This window comes from Odocoileus virginianus, chromosome 1 (genome assembly GCF_023699985.2).
Source record: "Odocoileus virginianus isolate 20LAN1187 ecotype Illinois chromosome 1, Ovbor_1.2, whole genome shotgun sequence".
NCBI lineage: Eukaryota > Metazoa > Chordata > Mammalia > Artiodactyla > Cervidae > Odocoileus > Odocoileus virginianus.
In genome coordinates this window covers 41,722,327-41,737,735 of record NC_069674.1, presented here as the reverse complement: position 1 = coordinate 41,737,735, position 15,409 = coordinate 41,722,327, and the positions used below count along the sequence as shown (strand labels likewise).

The 15,409-nt window shown below is 41.0% G+C and overlaps 1 long non-coding RNA gene and 1 other non-coding gene across 2 annotated transcripts; both read right to left on the bottom strand.

Moving 5' to 3' along the window:
• Positions 1–468: 468 nt before the first annotated feature.
• Positions 469–14,047, bottom strand: LOC139035986 (uncharacterized). Its single transcript, XR_011488663.1, has 2 exons — positions 13,583–14,047; positions 469–1,726 (listed from the first exon to the last, which is right to left on the bottom strand). It is a non-coding gene; the product is annotated as an uncharacterized lncRNA (long non-coding RNA).
• Positions 12,142–12,213, bottom strand: TRNAA-AGC (transfer RNA alanine (anticodon AGC)). Its single transcript has one exon. It is a non-coding gene; the product is annotated as a tRNA-Ala (tRNA).
• Positions 14,048–15,409: the final 1,362 nt, after the last annotated feature.

Here is a 15,409-nt window from a genome sequence, read left to right as displayed (position 1 = left end):
CATCCTGCCTTTCAAGCAGTCTCCAATCAACTAGAGCAGAGATACACTGTGCAAGCTCTGGTCTCCATTTTCACCGTCATTCAGTCCATTTATAAGTCTAGACTTTCTTGTCACTGTTTTCCCTTATGGTTTCTACCTGGGTCCTCTTCCCAGGGGTTCTCATCAGTACCCCCTCATTGTCCTGAAAAGGGAATTTGATTGATGTGTTTGCAAGATGTACAGGCCTGGACCACAGCAGTCCCATCCAGACTGGTGTGGACGTTCCATCATCACACCCACAAACTTGAGTGTGAAACCCCCATCCCTTCAAACCTTGTGCCTCCCAAGGGGTCTGGCCTTTTGGGGACAGGGCTCTCTCCTCCACAGGCTCATAGAGATGCCTGCTTCTGCCTTTATCTTATCTGATTCTTGTCTGCCCCAAATCTGTTTTTAGTTCTTATCTTTGGATTTTTACTACATAATCACAGATCCAGATAAGTACAGTTTTATTTTTTCCAGTCTGCTATATATATTTAATGTCATATTGTATTGACAATAACTTTCTCAACAATGTTGACTCATCATGGTGTTATTGGACCCTTTTCTCTTTTAATCTCTCTCTTACTCATATCCTTGCTACCACTGAAAATCATCTAATGATTCCAAGTTAGGAGCAGTGCTTTGAAATAAGTACTTTTCTTTGTGTTATGCCATCTTATTCATATTTTTTAACTTTGAAATATACTTATTAGCTAATAATTAAGGATCTAAAATACTGTTTTGTGAGATGAGTTCTGCAGTTTTTCTTTATTGATCTATATTAATTATACTTTCATGTTGCAGTTAGGCATGTTTGGTAAAACAAATGTGCTTTTTTCATCTTTTTTATATATTCTGGAAGCATTTTAATGTTTCTTGAAAGTATGATAAATTTAATGAATTAAACTCTTTGTGACTTTCTTCTAATTTATTGAGGACCACCTAGTTTGCAGATTATAGAACTAATAAGAATAGTAAGGAAGCCCATGGTGTGATTTCTATGCTTGTGGAGCACCTGAGTCTATTACTGCCCTACAAGGCAGGTATCTGCTAATGTGGCAGAAGGGAAAATTGAGGCTCAGAGAGTTTTGCTGACTTAGCTCCATCCCCACAGGACAGTAGAGAAAGAACTCTGCCTTTGCAAACCTGAATCTTTGCAAATCCTGTTCTCTTATTTCTCCTGCAGTAAGTCCAAGTCTGGTGACTACTGTTTATATTAATTATTATTTCTTCCAAGTTGTTAAAGGAAATAGCTCAAAGAACAGTACATTCCTGACCATCGTGAAGTTTCCTCTGAGCCCTCACTCAGCTCTGCAGAATGTTTCCCCGCCGCTGCCACAAGCCAGCGCAGTTCACAGGAGCGGCAGCCAGGCTGGTTCCCGTGTGAACGGTCTGGTTCTGGTTTAGGTCGGCCAGTCTAAGTCCTCCCAAGCATTTGTTGTGTCTGAGGCGTCAAAACCAGGTGGCCCATTTCCCAGATATGTTGCTGGCAATTCCCAACATTCTTCTCTGAAGTCAAAGTTCCGTCTGCAGCTTTTTCTGGATTTCTTCTCATTGGCATTTTTCACATTATTCTAGTTTTTGTTCGCCATAGAAAACCACTGTGGTCAAATAGCCAACAGCCCTTCCTACTGAGGTTGACTCAGACTAAACCATGTAAAACAATGTCTTCTCATTGCCCATTGCTGTCAACCACAGATTGGGTTGCCTGGAAAGACAAAAAGAACTTATCAAATTTTGATGGGGTATCATGTGTATCCATGTCAACTGTCAGAGGCCCTAGAGGGGAGATCCTTACAAGGGGGTCTTCTTCTCCCCTGTTTCTCATGCTATCCAGTTCCATACATCTGGGACCTCTGTGTATTGAAACCAGAAATTTTCTTAGGAAAACTAGAATCTCTCTCAGTCTCCTTTGCAATCTGTCCATATACCATGAGAATGAATTCTAACACATATCTCCTTACTTAAAATAGATATTTTTGACATTTCCTTGTTCAACTTCATTGACATATATGTAATCTACCAACTGTTGCACATATTTACTGTATACTTTTTGATGTGTTTGCTTGGACATTGCCTGCACCCCGGGTACTATCACCATGAAGTGAGAAACACATCCATCACCTCCATGAAATTTCTTGTATCCCCTTACGTTTATTTTTATTGTTAAGAACACTTAGCATGAGATCTACCCTCTTCACCAGTTTTTAAGTGTACAATACTAAATGGCTAACTACAGGCACTGTGGTTACAGCAAGTCTCTAGAATGTATTCATGTCCTATAATAGTAACTTTATCCTCACTGAACATCTCCCCATTTTCCCCTCCCCCCAGCCCCTGACAACCACCAATCTACTCTCTGCTTCTATGGGTGTGACAATTTTAGATTCCTCATGTAAGTAGAATCAAGTAATATTTGTCTTTATTTCACTTGGTGCTATGTCCTCCAGACTTATCCATGTTGTTGCAAATGATATGTTCCCTCTTGTTGAAGGCCGAATGACATTCCAGTGTGTGTATCTATATCTATCTATATCATGTCTATTTCACACTTTATCCTTTTGTCTATCAGTGGGTATTTGTTTTTACATCTTGGCTAGTGTGAATAGTGCTGTAGTAGAGTGCAGATTTCTCTTCAAGATCCTGCTTTCAGTTCTTTTGAATAAATACCCAGGAGCAGAAAGGGCAGAGGACTTGAAACCATGTGATCTGGGATCTAGTTTCTGATCAGCTACACTTGGCATATGACCATAGGAGGGCCCTATGAAGTCCTTGAGCATTAGCTTATTCACAAGGGCACCATGTCTGCCACTCAGCAGGCTTTCTCCAGGTCCCAGGTGATGGATGAAACAGCCTGTTTCATGTAGCGCTTGCTAAAACCATGAGAAACGAAACCTGTAGTAGCCTTTGGGAGGAGCCTCTGGGGGGCCAAAGCTCACCTGAAGAAGGAGGAGGAGCAGGACAGGATGCTGGGGGTGGGAACAGGGGCTGCTCCTCAAGCTCTTATCCTATTCCTCCTTTGTATCAGTGTGAACACCAGAGCATGACTGGCATGGTCCTTTTTAAAGTTTTTTAAATTTTTATGTAAATGTATTTTTAGTTGGAGGATACAATATTGCATTGGTTTCTGCCATATATCAACATGAATCAATTCTGCCATATATCAACGTGAACCCTCCCTCTTGAACCTCTCTCCCACCTCTCACCCCATCCCACCCCTCTAGGGTATCACAGAGAACAGGATTTGAACTCCCTGCAGCATACAGGGAATTCCCACTGGCTCTTTATTTTACATATGGCAAAGTGTATGTTTCAATGCTTCTCTCTCATTTCATCCTACCCTCTCCTTCCCCCTCTGTGCCCACAAATCTGTTCTCTATGTCTGTGTCTTCATTGCTGCCCTGCAAATAGCATTGCCCTTCATTAGTACTATCTTTCTAGATTCCATATATATGCGTTAATACGTGGTATTTGTTTTTCTCTTTCTGACTTACTTCATTCTGTATAAGAGGTTCTAGGTTCTGCCTCACTCATGAGAGGTCCCTTTCGGGTGGCTCCACGCAGCAACCCTGCACAGAGGCGCTGAGTATGCTTCCTCTTTCCATGGTCCTTATCTTCAGATTGTTGGAGGGTTGGCTACATTACACAGCATGGTTTCATGAAAAATTTGCAGCTCAGTCACACTTGGGGTTTGAGTCAACATCTTCAGGAGGTGAAAAATGACCACATTTACTCACCAAACAAAACAACTCAAGTGCAACTTCTACTGATGTTTTACAAAGCATAGTATTTTTGTTTCTTTCTTAGGAAGTTCCTGTAATTCTTAAAACATTTTGGAAACTTTATGGTTCACTTCTTGTTATTTTGTTGTGTCCTGGAAACAGTTTATGTGTGGAGTGTAAACTCAATTGTACACTTCAGTTTATTGCTGTGTGAACAAAGACTCTATTGCTGATATGAGAGCTGGTTGGCAATCCATTTAGACAGAATTACATGGACTGGGTGCTATGAGGTGCCTGTACCCAGGAGTTCTTTCCTCCCATCTGGCTCATGACATGGGCTTTCACTAATTTCAGTTATGTCTACAAAAAAGAATGATGTCTAACTGAGTTTTCTTATTTCCCAGACAACCTAGAAAAAAAAAGTAAGTATATTTTTAAAGAGTCTAAAAGTGCAGCTTTTTCTCATATTAGTTTTTTCTAGGTTAATTAATTCTATATTGAAAGTTAATGAAAGTCAAGATATTTTGCTTCTAGGTGAGCATCCTAATATTTTATGAATATTTCATTTGATTATCTGCCTGCTATTTATTGATCCTACTGCAGTGATCTCCTCTGGACAAAACTGTGTACAGTGAGGAGCACAAAATGGGAAACAGCATCTGGCCTGCCCTTGTTTGGCACCTAGTGATAACGAAATCACCCCACTTCTTAGCCTGTTTTGAAATGTAAGTAACAGAAGAGTTACTTCTGTTACTTATAACCTAGACAGCATATTAAAAAGCAGAGACTTTACTTTGCCAACAAAGGTCCGTCTAGTCAAAGCTACGGTTTTTCCAGTAGTTATGTATGGATGTGAGAGTTGGACTATAAAGAAAGCTGAGCGCCAAAGAATTGATGCTTTTGAACTGTGGTGTTGGAGAAGACTCTTGAGAGTCCCTTGGACTGCAAGGAGGTCCAACAAGTCCATCCCAAAGGAAATCAGTCCTGAATATTCATTGGAAGGACTGATGCTGAAGCTGAAACGCCAATACTTTGGCCACCTGATGCGAAGAACTGACTTATTTGAAAACTCACTTCCACCCTGAAAATGAACTGACTCGTTTCTACCCTGATGCTGGGAAAGATTGAAGGCAGGAGGAAAAGGGGATAACAGAGGATGAGATGGTTAGATGGCATCACTGACCCAATGAACATGAGTTTGAGCAAGCTCCAGGAGTTGGTGATGGACAGGGAAGCCCGGCATGCTGCAGTTCATGCGGTTGCAGAGTCAGACACAACTGAGCGGCTGAACTGAGCTGAACTGAAGAGTTGGTTGTGGGCTGAGTGTTTTGGGACCTCTGCTTTTCTCAGAAGTACCAGGACAGTGGGTTCCAGTGGACTGGGGGTAGGGATGTGCAGCAGCTCCTCTCTTGGGAGCTGAAACCCTGCTAGAATAGTGGTTACCAACATAGTTGTTGGACCCTAATGACAGGGCTGAATCCTGGGTCAAGCCCTTACTGGATGTGGGTTGTATGCCTGCTAACCTCTCTTTCTCTTGGGTTCCTTATCTGTGCAGAGCCCTGTGCAGTTTCCATGAGGTGGGAGGCACCTTCACACCACAAGCACTCCATGTATTAGATATCCCAGCCCTGGGCCCCTCCTTGCTGCCCGAGACACAGACAGGGGTGTTCTCCTCAGCTCCTGTCAGGTAACAAATGCTGTGTACAGCAGAGTGAGTGTTCAGAAGACTTCTCCTGGGATCTAGCATTGCTCTTTGGAATTATTCCTGAAATTTTCCTTAATGTTTCAGAAAACCCTCAAATTTGCTAAAGCATCATTTTCAGATTAACAAAGAGCTATTAAGCATCTATTGTGACACTTGACCCAAAGTCCAATGATCAGTGCTAAACTCCAAGAACACCTGGACAAATCACTGACACATTTCTAACCCTCTCTTACCTCCTAGTGCAGTAAAAAATTTAGCATGAATAAACACATTGCTTTCATGTAGGAATGTTCTAGAAAGGGAGAGTAAGCTTGAGCGAAAACATAGAGGAGATAGAGGAGGAAAAGAATGACTGGGACAGAAAAGCCAGATATTCTATCTTTACTTGTGAGACACATGTATGTAGTGAGCTACCTAGTAAGATGCACATGTTGGATTTCAAAGACACCTAGGACTCAAATTCCTAGACAAGAATGTCTCAATGGTGAGAGTCCCCTGTTGCTTCTGGAAATACTAAAGTTCACACAACATCCAGGTGGATGGATGAAGAACATCATCAGGCCAGGATTTGGGTGTAAAATTGAAATGGATTTCATAAGAAAGGTCTGTTATTGAAAAGAAAAAAGGAGAAGATGTAGACAATGGCCAATTCCAAGAAGGAGGAGAGATAAGAAGTCATGATGTTTGGACTCTGGATCTGAATATGATGTCAGAATAGGGAATCTGGATCAACCTTCCCTCCAAGGACTAGTGAAAAGCTACACAAAATATTTAGCAAGAATTCTCTGGCTATTGAGTGGAGAATGGATGCAGGGAGATAATCATGGATATACTTTATCAGGCCAATCAAGAAATTACAATCATCTAAACCATAAAGTTAGCAACGAAAATAAGTATTTTCTTGGAATAATTGGAAGGATTTGATGATATTGAACAGAATCACTCCTAGTTTTTAATGTTGATCACATAGTTGGATGGTGGGTACCTGTTATGGGGAGGAGAAGATTTGAGGGAGGTCAAATTTGGACAAGTGTATGCTGAGATGCCTGTGACATCTCCAAGGTGGATAACAGACAGTTGGACATCATGTTTGTTTGCTAGGGTTGTCATAACCAATACTGCAGACTGAAGGCTTTAAATAATATCAATTCATATTTTCACAGTTCTGGAGGCTGGAAGTCTGAGGTCAAGGTGTCAGCAGGTTTGGTTTCTTCCAAGACTTTGGCTTGCAGATAGCAGCCTCTTGCTGTGTCCTGGCATGGTGTTTCTTCTGCATCCCTGGCACCCCTCTGGGTACCAATCTTCTCTTCTTAATAAGGTCACCAGTCAGATTGGATCAGGCCCACTCAAACCACCTCATTTTAACTTAATCCCAGCTATAAAGGCCCTATATTCAAATTTTAACTTACTAGGGATAAGGTCTTCAACATATGAATTTTAGGGATAGGGCATAAGTTAGTCTGTAACAAATAGACTCACTGGAGCAGGAAATAAAGTTCTGGTTGGAGATATAAATTTGGGAGTTTTTGCATAATGACGGAATTTAAAGTCATGAGAAAGAGTACAGTTAATGGGAAAGAGGGAGGCAGGGAGAAGAGGAGGAGGAAGAGGAGGCTGAGGAGAAGGAAGAAAAGAAGAGAAGGAAAAGCTCCAAGAGCTCATTTATTTCTTGGAGCATAATTGTGATCTTTATGAACATTATTTATGATCTTTATCACTGACAACTAAAAAGGAAGGACCTCAACTCAGAGCCAGCAGAGGAGCAGCCAGGGATATGCACTGAAGACCAGCGGATGCTGTGCCGTCAAAATTCAAGAGAATGTTACGCTCAGAGAAAGTGACATTGGACAACCGTGCTGAATCCTGCCAAGAGGTTTAGTGAATTTGTCTGAAAGGTCAGCGGGAAAGAGACCCTCTCGTCTAGAAAGGCAAAAAAGACTAGAAGCAACATGTTGTGGGATGCTTCTAGACATCTCATCTAGAGAGGCAAGAGAGACTAGAAAGAACCAAACAGTTAATAGGGAATACATTTTTCAGAGACTGATTCTTGGAGGGGCTATTTTCTGAGTAGGAAGGGAACCTAAAGCATTCACTAAACTGAGAAGGAAATTTGAGATAGAAAAAAAAGCAGGCAACTTCACAAAGTGCAATTATGAAGTGTATTGTGGGTAACTTCCGTGCAGGCAGGTTTGGTGGGTGATGACCCAGAGGCAGTCACAGCTGCACTCTGCACCTGAAGAGGGTGCAGGGAAACTTGGAGGGACTGACGCCAAAGATAGAATCTGACTACTGGGGGGAAGCAGGTCAGCACTGACTGGAACCAGAGTTTCCCCTCCCCCTGACATCTTATAACCATTATTTCTCATGGACCATTGATCATCTGTGTCAGCAAGGGGCACTATTCCAACCCCCCTGGCTCAGGTGCCTTCACTGTGAGGGGGCTAAAACTCAGTCACGTCGGGGCAGGGAGCAATAGAAGCCTTTCATGGATCTGACAAAATTGGGTCATGAAGGAGGTGGAGTTCCTTGTTCAAGTGTTCAATGGCAGGCCGAGTTCAGGGCCTGCGGGAGAGAAGCCTCACTGAAGACTGGTCAAGTTGGTGGGCATTTGTCCAGATTGGTCAATGGGAGTTTGGGCTCCCTGGTCTGGTCCTAGGGGAACAGGAGGCGTTGTGAGCTTGACCCAAGTCCTATGAAGCCTTCACAGCACGCCACTTCCCAGGATACAAATGTGGGCGCATTTCGGGACCTTTTGCTTCCCAGGAGCACGGACTCAGGTGAAGTTCCACACTGTCAATTTCTCCTTGCATCAACCATCTCTTGTATTTCAGATTATTGGTATTGACAGTGACTGTTCCATTGGTTTTTTTCTTATCTACTGCAGTGTTCTAAGGAGAATGAATGTAGCTCTCCACTTGGGGCAAATGTATGTTTTCATTTCAATCTGTCTGTTAGCCACCTCTGATCCAGGGGAAAATGCTTCACCCTGCCTGTATGTCCTGGCTCGGAAAGTCTCCTTGTCCCACAGTATAAATCACCCTCCCTTAAGATATAGGTCAGACCATTACAGTATACTAACACATATATATGGAATTTAGAAAGATGGTAATGATAACCTTATATGCAAAAAAAGAAAAAGAGACTCAGATGTATAGAACAGACTTGTGGACTCTGTGGGAGAAGGCGAGGGCAGGATGTTTCAAGAGAACAGCATCGAAACATGTATATCTAGGGTGAAACAGATCACCAGCCCAGGTTGGATGCATGAGACAAGTGCTCAGGCCTGGTGCACTGGGAAGACCCAGAGGGATGGGGTGGAGAGGGAGGTGGGAGGGGGGACCGGGATGCGGAATACATGTAAATCCATGGCTAATTCATTTCAATGTATGACAAAAACCACTGCAATGTTGTAAAGTAATTAGCCTCCAACTAATAAAAATAAATGGAAAAAAAAAAAAAAGATATAGGTCAGAAGGGGGAATGCTCTTAGGGTTACCTGACAAGCATCTAGCCAGGAAGCCTCCTTTCCACCACTGAGTTTCCCAGTGACCCTGCCTGGAAACCCCTCCACCCCTCAGGCAGCAACATTGGGAACCAGCAGAAATGTGGAAACATCAGATAAATTATGCAGACCAAAATAACATGGAAAGACTTTGACTGAATTGTCAGTAGGACCACAGTCTACAGCAAACCAAGGCCACCACATCAAATGTAAACAAGGTGACTGGATGCTGAAATAGAGACTGATATAGGACCCAGGGTCTCCTAATGTCATAGACCAATGTCCAAAATACAACTGAAACGCTCCTATTATGCTGAGAGCCAAAAAATTATAACTGAATGAGAAAAAAACCCAAAAAAGACCAAGATGAATCAGATGTTGAAATTATCTGAGAATTTTAAAGGAGACAACATGAAAATGTTTCAATGATCAATTAAATATCCTCTTGAAAAAAAGGTAGAAAATATCAGCAAAGAAATAGAAATTAAGAAAAAAGAACCAAATGAAAATTATGGAAACAAAAATACTACATTGAAACAAAAATAAACTTGTAAAATGGGTTCAACAATAGAGTGGAGATGACAGAGAATAAAACCAACGAGCATGAAGATAGATGAATAAATAGAATTTACCAAACTGAAAAAACACAAGAAAGATGGAGAAAGAACAGTTTCAGAGACCTTTGCATAATAACCAGAGATGTAGTGTTTGTACAGAGTCCCAGAAAAAGAAGAGGAAGAGAATGGAGCTTTATTTTGAAAATGATGGAAAACTAAAATTTGTTAAAATGCACAAGTGTGCAGATTCAAGTGGCTGAGAAAAATGCAAATGGGAGGAGCCCAAACATGTCCATGTCAAAAAATATCACCATGAAATTCTGTAAACTGAAGACAAAGGAAACATCTTACAGGCAGCCAGAAAAATTATGCCTTACCCGTAGGAAGACACCAATCTGAATAACAGTGGATTTCTGAGTTGAAATCATGGAGCCAGAATAAAGTAGCACAACACTTTTGAAACACTAAAAGAAAGTAATTGTCATCTGTGAATTCTTTTAATTTAAATTTTAGTTATTTATTTTTAGCTGTGCTGGATCATCGTTGCTGTATGGGTTTTCTCTAGTTGAGGCAAGCAGGTTAGTGATGTTGAGCATCTTTTCCTGTGCTTTTTGGCCGTCTGTAAATCCTCTGTGGAGAAATGTCTGTTTAGATCTTCTACCATTTTTGATTGGGTTATTAGGTTTTTTTGATATTGAGCTACATGAGTGTTTGTATATTTGGGAGGTTAATCCCTTGTTGGTTGCTTCATCTGCAAATATCTTCTCCCATTCTGAGGGTTGTCTTTTCGTTTTGCTTATGGTTTCCTTTGCTGTGCAAAAGCTTTTAGGTTTAATTAGATCCCATTTGTTTATTTTTGTTTTAATTTTCATTACTCTAGGAGGTGGGTCAAAAAAGATATTTATGTAAAAGAGTGTCTGCCTACATTTTCCTCTAAGAATTTTATAGTGTCCAGGCTTACATTTAGATCTTTAATCCTATCTGAGTTTATTTTTGTGTTGGTGTTAGGGAGTGTTCTAATTTCACTCCTATACATGTGGCTGTCTAGCTTTCTCAGCACCATTATTGAAGAGACTCTCTTTTCTCCACTGTGTATTCTTGCCAGCCTTCTCATAGATTAAGTGACCTTAGGTGCATGGTTTATCTCTGGGCTTCCTATTCTGTTCCATTGATCTATATTTCTGTTTTTGTGCCAGGACTATGCTGTTTTGATTACTGGAGCTTTGGTAGTATAGTTTGAAGTTAGGGTGCCTGATTCTTCCAGTTCTATTTTTCTTTCTCAAGATTGTTTTGGCTATTCAGGGTCTTTTGTCTTTCTATACAAATTGTAACATTTTTTGTCCTAATTCAGTGAAAAATGCCATTGGTAATTTGAAGCACATTGAATCTGTACATTGCTTTGGGTAAGTATAGTTATTTTCACAATATTGATCTTCCAATCCAAGAATATGATATCTCTTTCCATATGATTGTATCCATTTCTTTCATTAGGATCTTACAGTTTTCTGAGTATAGTTCTTTTGCTTCCTTGGTAGGTTTATTCCTAGGTATTTTATTCTTTTTGATGTGATGTAAATGAGATTGTTTCCTTAATTTCTCCTTCTGATCTTTCATTGTTAGTGTATAGAAATGCAAGAGATTTTCATGTATTAATTTTGTATCCTACTAATTTTCCAAATTCATTGATGAACTCTAGTAGTTTTCTGGTAGTATCTTTTTTTAGAATTTTCTATGTATAGTATCATGTCATCTGTAATAGTTTTACTCCTTTCCCAATTTGAATTACTTTTATTTCTTTTTCTTCTCTGATTGCCATGGCTAAGACTTCCAAGCCTAGCTTGAATAAGAGTGGCAAGAATGAACATCTTTGTCTTATTCCTGATCTTAGAGGAAAAATTTTCAGTTTTTCACCATTGAGAATGATGTTTGCTATGGGTCTTATATATGGCCTTTTTATGTTGAGGTAGGTTCCTTCTACGTCCACTTTTTGGAGCATTTTCGTCGTCAATGGGTGTTGAATTTTGTCAAAGCTTTTTCTGCATCTATTGAGATGATTATATGGTTTTTATTCTTCAATTTGCTCATGAAAGAAATCAAGGAAGGCCTAACTAAATGGAAGGACATACCATGTTCATGAACCAAAAGGTCCAACCTAGTAAATATATCATCAACTTCCCCCAACTGATCTATAGGTAGAATGCAATTCTTATCAATATTCCAGCAAGATTTTTGTAGATATAGACAATATTATTTTAAAATTTATATCAAAAGACACAGGTTTTAGAATAAACCGTTCTTGACAAATCATAATAAAGAGGTTGGACTCACTTTATCCAATGCTTGAAAGTGAAAGTCACTCAGTCATGTCCTAACTCTTCAACCCAGGCTGGAATACTGGAGTGGGTAGATGTTCCCTTCTCCAGGGGATTGTCCCAACTCAGGGATTGAACTCAGGTCTCCTGCATTTCAGGTGGATTCTTTACCAGCTGAGCCACCAGAGAAGCCCAAGAATACTGGAGTGGGTAGCCTATCCCTTTTCCAGCAGATCTTCTCAACCCAGAAATTGAACTGGGGTCTTCTGCATTGCAGGTGGATTCTTTACCAGCTGAGCTACCAGGGAAGTCCAACATATGAAGGTGGAGGTATTGGGGATTGAACCCAGGGCCTCATGCATGCTAAGCATGTACTCTACTACTGAGCTATACCTCTAACCAGTGCTTAGTCTCACTATATAGCTATAGCAGTCAAGACAGTTTGGTATTGCTGGAGGGAGGGACGTATAGATCACTGGGTCAGAATGCAGGATTCCAAAATAGATCAACAAAAATATAATTAACTGATTTCTGACAAAGATGCAAAAACCAGCTCAATGAAAGAAGGATAGATGTTTCCAGTAACTATTTTGATATATTTGAACATCTGTAGGCAAAAAGAATGAACTTCAGTGTAAATTTTGCACCTTATACAAACAAAACAAAAACTGAAAATGGATCATGGGGTTAACAGCAAACATTAAGTTATAATATTTCTATAAAAGTAGAGAAAAGATCTTCAGGATTCAGGTCTATGCAGAATTCTTAGACCCTAAAATCATGATCCATAGAAGTGAAAAATGACATATATGACCTAATCAAAATTTAAAACTTTTGCTCCATGGAAACTCTAATGAACAAGATGAAGAGGTAAACTAAAGAGGGAAGAAAACATTTGCAAATCACATATTCAATGAAGATTGGTTTCTAAAATATGTAAAGAGCTTTCTAAACTTAATAATAAAAGTCAAACAATTTAAATTAGAAAATGAGCAAAAGACATGAAGAAACACTACACTGAAGAGAATACACAAATGGCAAATGAAAAGTATTCGGCACAATTAGCTGTCAAGAACATGAAAATTAAAACCACAATAGGATATCAGTACACACCTATTATAATGGTTGAAATTAAAACAAAAATAGTGATATACCAAATACTGGTGAGGAGACTAGATCACTCCTCTATTGCTGATAGTAATGCGTAAAGATATAGCCACCCTGGAAAATAGCTAGGAACTTTCTTATAAAACAAAACATGCAAATACTAAATGACCCAGAAGCTACACATTTGGGCATTTATCCCAGAGCAGTAGACACTCAGATTCACACAAAAACCCTATATATAAATGCTTATAGCTCTATTCTTAACAGCCCAAACCCACAGCTATTGCTATGAGTCACCTGATAGGACCGGTAATACTCATGAGCCCAAAGGTAGAAATGAGGCTGAGAGTTAGGCATGAGTCAAGCATTATGCTGAGAAGGAATGAAAAGTGAGGCCAACGAGAGGACCAAGAAAGAGGGTGCTGTGTATCAGGAGTAGGAGCAGCAGGGACAGGAGGAGGGCAACCAGGCAGCAAAAGCGAGGTTGAGCACATTTCCACGAATGCAGGATTGCCAGGACTCCAGGCTGGTCCTGCTCCAGCAACGGGATCAGCTGGCACCTGAGAAGTCCTTCGGCCTCTCCCTCCGGGAGCGCCCACAGTCCCTGTGCTGACAGCCCCAGCTTTCTTTCTGTAGGCACGCTGCAGTGGTGAGCTCACCTCTTTGGGGGCTCCAGAGGGCAGCGTCGCATTCTCGCCTTCCGTGGCCTGGCAGTTGGTGGGCTGCTCTTATCGCTGGGTATTTGCTGTTCCTTGTTTCCTAGCACAGCTTTATCCAGGATCTTCTATTATTCATCCTGCTGTGTTTCTCAATCTGCAAAAGAGACAGACGGAAACTGTTACAAGGGTTTTATAAAAAGAAATGTGTCCTTGAAAATCCCGGCTGGGTTAACATTGAAAAAGCCAGGTATTGACGAAATGGAGCATGTGGAAGTTTTCTACATACAAAAGGAAACCAGTCATTTGAGCGTTGCTGCCCCTAGAACAGAAGACAGCAACAGAGGCTTGAGGTGGGGCTTAGTGCATCGCAAGGAAGGGTTTCCTTTAACAGAACTCAGGGTAACAGGGCACCAAGGGGTCTTGCCAACTCATTTCTCTGGATCTCTTTTATAAGGCAGACTTATCTACTGCCTCGGAGGCTTTGCCAAAGTAGGGTGACCACCTCAATGATTTCTCAAGGATTCCTTGTGTTCTCTTAACATCTAATTAGCATTTTTATGTACTTTCCTGGGGTTCAGTCCAGAAAGCCAAACAAATCATTTGCTAACCACCCTTGTTGAGGTTCCCCTGTGAAAATGAGTGTAAATATCTTGTTAATCTTTCAGCCAGGAGTTCTATCAGTTCAGCCTGAGCTCAGCCAAGAAGTTACAGCTTTCTGGATGCACACAGACTGAGCACGGGAAACTTTAAATAACCCTTTAGGGGGCACAGCGGGGACAACCTTACTTGGCCTCTGAGTATATTTTGAAACTCCTATTTCTTTTGTGAATTGCTTTCATGGAAGATGGGCCCCTTTACATATTTTTTGGTAAAGGACACTGGAAGCTTACCCAGGACAAGTTGTGGCTGCAAGCACAGAGGACAAGGAAGCCGGCAGGCTCCTCCAAACCTCTGTTTAGACCAAGCTTGGGCTCCGGTCTCTCAAAGTCCAGTCCCTTTAGTGTGACTGACACATTTTCTGCCCACAGTTGCTAACCATTTCTCAACTAGTCGCTCTCTTTTTAAAGTTATTTATTTGTTTTTGGTTGTGTTGGGTCTTCTTTGCTGCAAGCAGGCTTTCTCTAATTGTGGTGAGCGGGGGCTCCCCCTTGTTGAGGTGCACAGGCTTCTAATTGTGATGCCTTCTCTTGTTATGGAGCGCAGGCTCTGAGCGCACAGGCTTCAGTGGTTGCAGCACGTGGACTCAGTAATCACAGTACGCAGGTTTAGCTGCCCTGTGGCATGTGGAATCTTCCAAGTCCAGGGAATAAACCCATGGCCCCTGCCTTGGCTGGTGAATTCTTATCCATTGTGCCACCAAAGAAGTCCTATTTATCACCTAATCTCTTAAAGCTAAGTTCATATTGTTAAAAGAAATGCTCATGTATTGAGGAAAGAGGCTGTCGTCTTGGCTTACTCTTGGGTTACCTTGAATTTTATACTAACTAGAGCAGCCTGTTTGTGGCCTATCAAACATACATTGTACATCTGCTTTAATTATTAGAGAAGAGGAAGATATTGATCAGAAAGAATGTTCATGTTAAAAGTAAAAACTGAAGACTCCCTTCCTGCGGTGCCAAAAATGTCCTCCTTTGATGATCAGACTTCCTTCTGAGGTGCCAAGGCCATACTGACCCACTGTGTACATGATGATCTGTGTTTTTGAGACCTCGAAGAGATGTGCCCTTGATTTATGTGATGTTTTTTGATCTGACAAGACAGAAAACTGCTGAAAATAATGCTTCTCCAGAGCAGTTCCTGAGAGTTGCCTGGGAAGATGTCTCCTGG